Raw genomic sequence first — 5,000 nt, 5'->3', positions numbered from 1 at the left:
GACCTTCAGATTATGAGACTGACGCGCTACCTACTGCGCTAACGAGGCATCTTGCGTGTGATTGGTTGTTGCCGTCCAGAGATAAGATGGAATTCTGTAAGCACAAAACTTCTTTTTTTTTTTTTTAATATGTACATGTATATATCTACATATATTGGAAAGTTTAAAGCAAGCTGTGAAAGCAACTTTTCCCATATGGTCTAGCGGTTAGGATTTCTGGTTTTCACCCAGGCGGCCCGGGTTCGACTCCCGGTATGGGAATGAGTGTTTTGCTAAGCTTGTGCCTGCATTCAAAGGTCTGCACCTTTCTTGCAGAATTAAGCGGCTTAGTTTGCAGATGCTCTTGGCAGCCAAAAATGCTGCGCTAACGAGGCCACTTGCAAGTGGTTGTTGATGCCATCCATGCTTAAAAATGAGTTTTCAAATCATGAAACTGATTTTTTTTCTACTTATTACTGAAAAAGGGTCTCAGCGGTTCCCATATGGTCTAGCGGTTAGGATTCCTGGTTCTCACCCAGGCGGCCCGGGTTCGACTCCCGGTATGGGAATGAGCATTTTCCTAAGCTTGCAACTACATCGAAAGACCCTCTGAATTAAGATAGCGCTCAAAAAGTTCATAAAAGTATCATTCAGGCTTGCCGTCTACAAGAGCACCTTTGCTTTTTCATCAAGAATGCCGTGACCCGGATTCGAACCGGGGTTGCTGCGGCCACAACGCAGAGTACTAACCACTATACGATCACGGCGACATTCACGAGCCAGGTAGGAGTCGAACCTACAATCTTCTGATCCGTAGTCAGACGCGTTATCCATTGCGCCACTGGCCCTGTGTGAGAGGTTGCCACTAATCATGCTCCCCATTTTGGACTTTTGCTACGCTCGCAGCCATATTCAAAGACCTCAACACGGTTGCTTTTAGCCCCTAGCCAAAACCCTTCTGCCTTGTTTGCTACCTTTCCATATTATCCAGTATCGTTTCGGTATTGAATGGCAAAGAGCAGTGCCTATCCAGTTAAGGCGGAGGGAAAAAACAAGGATAGATCCATGCCCCGTGTGAGGATCGAACTCACGACCTTCAGATTATGAGACTGACGCGCTACCTACTGCGCTAACGAGGCATCTTGCGTGTGATTGGTTGTTGCCGTCCAGAGATAAGATGGAATTCTGTAAGCACAAAACTTCTTTTTTTTTTTTTTAATATGTACATGTATATATCTACATATATTGGAAAGTTTAAAGCAAGCTGTGAAAGCAACTTTTCCCATATGGTCTAGCGGTTAGGATTTCTGGTTTTCACCCAGGCGGCCCGGGTTCGACTCCCGGTATGGGAATGAGTGTTTTGCTAAGCTTGTGCCTGCATTCAAAGGCCTGCACCTTTCTTGCAGAATTAAGCGGCTTAGTTTGCAGATGCTCTTGGCAGCCAAAAATGCTGCGCTAACGAGGCCACTTGCAAGTGGTTGTTGATGCCATCCATGCTTAAAAATGAGTTTTCAAATCATGAAACTGATTTTTTTTCTACTTATTACTGAAAAAGGGTCTCAGTGGTTCCCATATGGTCTAGCGGTTAGGATTCCTGGTTCTCACCCAGGCGGCCCGGGTTCGACTCCCGGTATGGGAATGAGCATTTTCCTAAGCTTGCAACTACATCGAAAGACCCTCTGAATTAAGATAGCGCTCAAAAAGTTCATAAAAGTATCATTCAGGCTTGCCGTCTACAAGAGCACCTTTGCTTTTTCATCAAGAATGCCGTGACCCGGATTCGAACCGGGGTTGCTGCGGCCACAACGCAGAGTACTAACCACTATACGATCACGGCGACATTCACGAGCCAGGTAGGAGTCGAACCTACAATCTTCTGATCCGTAGTCAGACGCGTTATCCATTGCGCCACTGGCCCTGTGTGAGAGGTTGCCACTAATCATGCTCCCCATTTTGGACTTTTGCTACGCTCGCAGCCATATTCAAAGACCTCAACACGGTTGCTTTTAGCCCCTAGCCAAAACCCTTCTGCCTTGTTTGCTACCTTTCCATATTATCCAGTATCGTTTCGGTATTGAATGGCAAAGAGCAGTGCCTATCCAGTTAAGGCGGAGGGAAAAAACAAGGATAGATCCATGCCCCGTGTGAGGATCGAACTCACGACCTTCAGATTATGAGACTGACGCGCTACCTACTGCGCTAACGAGGCATCTTGCGTGTGATTGGTTGTTGCCGTCCAGAGATAAGATGGAATTCTGTAAGCACAAAACTTCTTTTTTTTTTTTTTTTTAATATGTACATGTATGTATCTACATATATTGGAAAGTTTAAAGCAAGCTGTGAAAGCAACTTTTCCCATATGGTCTAGCGGTTAGGATTCCTGGTTTTCACCCAGGCGGCCCGGGTTCGACTCCCGGTATGGGAATGAGTGTTTTGCTAAGCTTGTGCCTGCATTCAAAGGTCTGCACCTTTCTTGCAGAATTAAGCGGCTTAGTTTGCAGATGCTCTTGGCAGCCAAAAATGCTGCGCTAACGAGGCCACTTGCAAGTGGTTGTTGATGCCATCCATGCTTAAAAATGAGTTTTCAAATCATGAAACTGATTTTTTTTCTACTTATTACTGAAAAAGGGTCTCAGCGGTTCCCATATGGTCTAGCGGTTAGGATTCCTGGTTCTCACCCAGGCGGCCCGGGTTCGACTCCCGGTATGGGAATGAGCATTTTCCTAAGCTTGCAACTACATCGAAAGACCCTCTGAATTAAGATAGCGCTCAAAAAGTTCATAAAAGTATCATTCAGGCTTGCCGTCTACAAGAGCACCTTTGCTTTTTCATCAAGAATGCTGTGACCCGGATTCGCTGCGGCCACAACGCAGAGTACTAACCACTATACGATCACGGCGACATTCACAAGCCAGGTAGGAGTCGAACCTACAATCTTCTGATCCGTAGTCAGACGCGTTATCCATTGCGCCACTGGCCCTGTGTGAGAGGTTGCCACTAATCATGCTCCCCATTTTGGACTTTTGCTACGCTCGCAGCCATATTCAAAGACCTCAACACGGTTGCTTTTAGCCCCTAGCCAAAACCCTTCTGCCTTGTTTGCTACCTTTCCATATTATCCAGTATCGTTTCGGTATTGAATGGCAAAGAGCAGTGCCTATCCAGTTAAGGCGGAGGGAAAAAACAAGGATAGATCCATGCCCCGTGTGAGGATCGAACTCACGACCTTCAGATTATGAGACTGACGCGCTACCTACTGCGCTAACGAGGCATCTTGCGTGTGATTGGTTGTTGCCGTCCAGAGATAAGATGGAATTCTGTAAGCACAAAACTTCTTTTTTTTTTTTTTTTTAATATGTACATGTATGTATCTACATATATTGGAAAGTTTAAAGCAAGCTGTGAAAGCAACTTTTCCCATATGGTCTAGCGGTTAGGATTCCTGGTTTTCACCCAGGCGGCCCGGGTTCGACTCCCGGTATGGGAATGAGTGTTTTGCTAAGCTTGTGCCTGCATTCAAAGGTCTGCACCTTTCTTGCAGAATTAAGCGGCTTAGTTTGCAGATGCTCTTGGCAGCCAAAAATGCTGCGCTAACGAGGCCACTTGCAAGTGGTTGTTGATGCCATCCATGCTTAAAAATGAGTTTTCAAATCATGAAACTGATTTTTTTTCTACTTATTACTGAAAAAGGGTCTCAGCGGTTCCCATATGGTCTAGCGGTTAGGATTCCTGGTTCTCACCCAGGCGGCCCGGGTTCGACTCCCGGTATGGGAATGAGCATTTTCCTAAGCTTGCAACTACATCGAAAGACCCTCTGAATTAAGATAGCGCTCAAAAAGTTCATAAAAGTATCATTCAGGCTTGCCGTCTACAAGAGCACCTTTGCTTTTTCATCAAGAATGCTGTGACCCGGATTCGCTGCGGCCACAACGCAGAGTACTAACCACTATACGATCACGGCGACATTCACAAGCCAGGTAGGAGTCGAACCTACAATCTTCTGATCCGTAGTCAGACGCGTTATCCATTGCGCCACTGGCCCTGTGTGAGAGGTTGCCACTAATCATGCTCCCCATTTTGGACTTTTGCTACGCTCGCAGCCATATTCAAAGACCTCAACACGGTTGCTTTTAGCCCCTAGCCAAAACCCTTCTGCCTTGTTTGCTACCTTTCCATATTATCCAGTATCGTTTCGGTATTGAATGGCAAAGAGCAGTGCCTATCCAGTTAAGGCGGAGGGAAAAAACAAGGATAGATCCATGCCCCGTGTGAGGATCGAACTCACGACCTTCAGATTATGAGACTGACGCGCTACCTACTGCGCTAACGAGGCATCTTGCGTGTGATTGGTTGTTGCCGTCCAGAGATAAGATGGAATTCTGTAAGCACAAAACTTCTTTTTTTTTTTTTTTTTAATATGTACATGTATATATCTACATATATTGGAAAGTTTAAAGCAAGCTGTGAAAGCAACTTTTCCCATATGGTCTAGCGGTTAGGATTCCTGGTTTTCACCCAGGCGGCCCGGGTTCGACTCCTGGTATGGGAATGAGTGTTTTGCTAAGCTTGTGCCTGCATTCAAAGGCCTGCACCTTTCTTGCAGAATTAAGCGGCTTAGTTTGCAGATGCTCTTGGCAGCCAAAAATGCTGCGCTAACGAGGCCACTTGCAAGTGGTTGTTGATGCCATCCATGCTTAAAAATGAGTTTTCAAATCATGAAACTGATTTTTTTTCTACTTATTACTGAAAAAGGGTCTCAGCGGTTCCCATATGGTCTAGCGGTTAGGATTCCTGGTTCTCACCCAGGCGGCCCGGGTTCGACTCCCGGTATGGGAATGAGCATTTTCCTAAGCTTGCAACTACATCGAAAGACCCTCTGAATTAAGATAGCGCTCAAAAAGTTCATAAAAGTATCATTCAGGCTTGCCGTCTACAAGAGCACCTTTGCTTTTTCATCAAGAATGCTGTGACCCGGATTCGCTGCGGCCACAACGCAGAGTACTAACCACTATACGATCACG

General features: G+C 45.9%; 18 non-coding genes across 18 annotated transcripts in view; 9 read left to right on the top strand and 9 right to left on the bottom strand.

Annotated features, from left to right (window-relative positions):
• The window catches only part of TRNAM-CAU (transfer RNA methionine (anticodon CAU)), a 73-nt gene extending 25 nt beyond the window's left edge, over positions 1-48 (bottom strand). Inside the window, exon 1 of the tRNA in view lies at positions 1-48. This exon is cut by the window's left edge and continues 25 nt beyond it. This is a non-coding gene — a tRNA (tRNA-Met).
• Positions 49-189: 141 nt separating this feature from the next.
• TRNAE-UUC (transfer RNA glutamic acid (anticodon UUC)) lies at positions 190-261 on the top strand. The gene has a single exon. It is a non-coding gene; the product is annotated as a tRNA-Glu (tRNA).
• Positions 262-476: 215 nt separating this feature from the next.
• TRNAE-CUC (transfer RNA glutamic acid (anticodon CUC)) lies at positions 477-548 on the top strand. Its single transcript has one exon. It is a non-coding gene; the product is annotated as a tRNA-Glu (tRNA).
• A 126-nt stretch (positions 549-674) lies between these two features.
• Positions 675-746, bottom strand: TRNAH-GUG (transfer RNA histidin (anticodon GUG)). The gene has a single exon. It is a non-coding gene; the product is annotated as a tRNA-His (tRNA).
• Positions 747-754: 8 nt separating this feature from the next.
• On the bottom strand, positions 755-827 carry TRNAR-ACG (transfer RNA arginine (anticodon ACG)). The gene has a single exon. It is a non-coding gene; the product is annotated as a tRNA-Arg (tRNA).
• A 218-nt stretch (positions 828-1,045) lies between these two features.
• Positions 1,046-1,118, bottom strand: TRNAM-CAU (transfer RNA methionine (anticodon CAU)). The gene has a single exon. It is a non-coding gene; the product is annotated as a tRNA-Met (tRNA).
• Positions 1,119-1,259: 141 nt separating this feature from the next.
• On the top strand, positions 1,260-1,331 carry TRNAE-UUC (transfer RNA glutamic acid (anticodon UUC)). The gene has a single exon. It is a non-coding gene; the product is annotated as a tRNA-Glu (tRNA).
• Positions 1,332-1,546: 215 nt separating this feature from the next.
• Positions 1,547-1,618, top strand: TRNAE-CUC (transfer RNA glutamic acid (anticodon CUC)). Its single transcript has one exon. It is a non-coding gene; the product is annotated as a tRNA-Glu (tRNA).
• A 126-nt stretch (positions 1,619-1,744) lies between these two features.
• Positions 1,745-1,816, bottom strand: TRNAH-GUG (transfer RNA histidin (anticodon GUG)). Its single transcript has one exon. It is a non-coding gene; the product is annotated as a tRNA-His (tRNA).
• Positions 1,817-1,824: 8 nt separating this feature from the next.
• Positions 1,825-1,897, bottom strand: TRNAR-ACG (transfer RNA arginine (anticodon ACG)). The gene has a single exon. It is a non-coding gene; the product is annotated as a tRNA-Arg (tRNA).
• Positions 1,898-2,115: 218 nt separating this feature from the next.
• TRNAM-CAU (transfer RNA methionine (anticodon CAU)) lies at positions 2,116-2,188 on the bottom strand. Its single transcript has one exon. It is a non-coding gene; the product is annotated as a tRNA-Met (tRNA).
• A 144-nt stretch (positions 2,189-2,332) lies between these two features.
• On the top strand, positions 2,333-2,404 carry TRNAE-UUC (transfer RNA glutamic acid (anticodon UUC)). The gene has a single exon. It is a non-coding gene; the product is annotated as a tRNA-Glu (tRNA).
• A 215-nt stretch (positions 2,405-2,619) lies between these two features.
• TRNAE-CUC (transfer RNA glutamic acid (anticodon CUC)) lies at positions 2,620-2,691 on the top strand. The gene has a single exon. It is a non-coding gene; the product is annotated as a tRNA-Glu (tRNA).
• Positions 2,692-3,177: 486 nt separating this feature from the next.
• On the bottom strand, positions 3,178-3,250 carry TRNAM-CAU (transfer RNA methionine (anticodon CAU)). Its single transcript has one exon. It is a non-coding gene; the product is annotated as a tRNA-Met (tRNA).
• Positions 3,251-3,394: 144 nt separating this feature from the next.
• TRNAE-UUC (transfer RNA glutamic acid (anticodon UUC)) lies at positions 3,395-3,466 on the top strand. Its single transcript has one exon. It is a non-coding gene; the product is annotated as a tRNA-Glu (tRNA).
• Positions 3,467-3,681: 215 nt separating this feature from the next.
• TRNAE-CUC (transfer RNA glutamic acid (anticodon CUC)) lies at positions 3,682-3,753 on the top strand. Its single transcript has one exon. It is a non-coding gene; the product is annotated as a tRNA-Glu (tRNA).
• Positions 3,754-4,239: 486 nt separating this feature from the next.
• Positions 4,240-4,312, bottom strand: TRNAM-CAU (transfer RNA methionine (anticodon CAU)). The gene has a single exon. It is a non-coding gene; the product is annotated as a tRNA-Met (tRNA).
• A 431-nt stretch (positions 4,313-4,743) lies between these two features.
• On the top strand, positions 4,744-4,815 carry TRNAE-CUC (transfer RNA glutamic acid (anticodon CUC)). Its single transcript has one exon. It is a non-coding gene; the product is annotated as a tRNA-Glu (tRNA).
• Positions 4,816-5,000: the final 185 nt, after the last annotated feature.

The sequence above is a fragment of the Eleutherodactylus coqui genome, chromosome 2 (genome assembly GCF_035609145.1).
Source record: "Eleutherodactylus coqui strain aEleCoq1 chromosome 2, aEleCoq1.hap1, whole genome shotgun sequence".
Lineage (NCBI taxonomy): Eukaryota > Metazoa > Chordata > Amphibia > Anura > Eleutherodactylidae > Eleutherodactylus > Eleutherodactylus coqui.
This window is presented reverse-complemented; position numbering and strand designations above follow the sequence as displayed.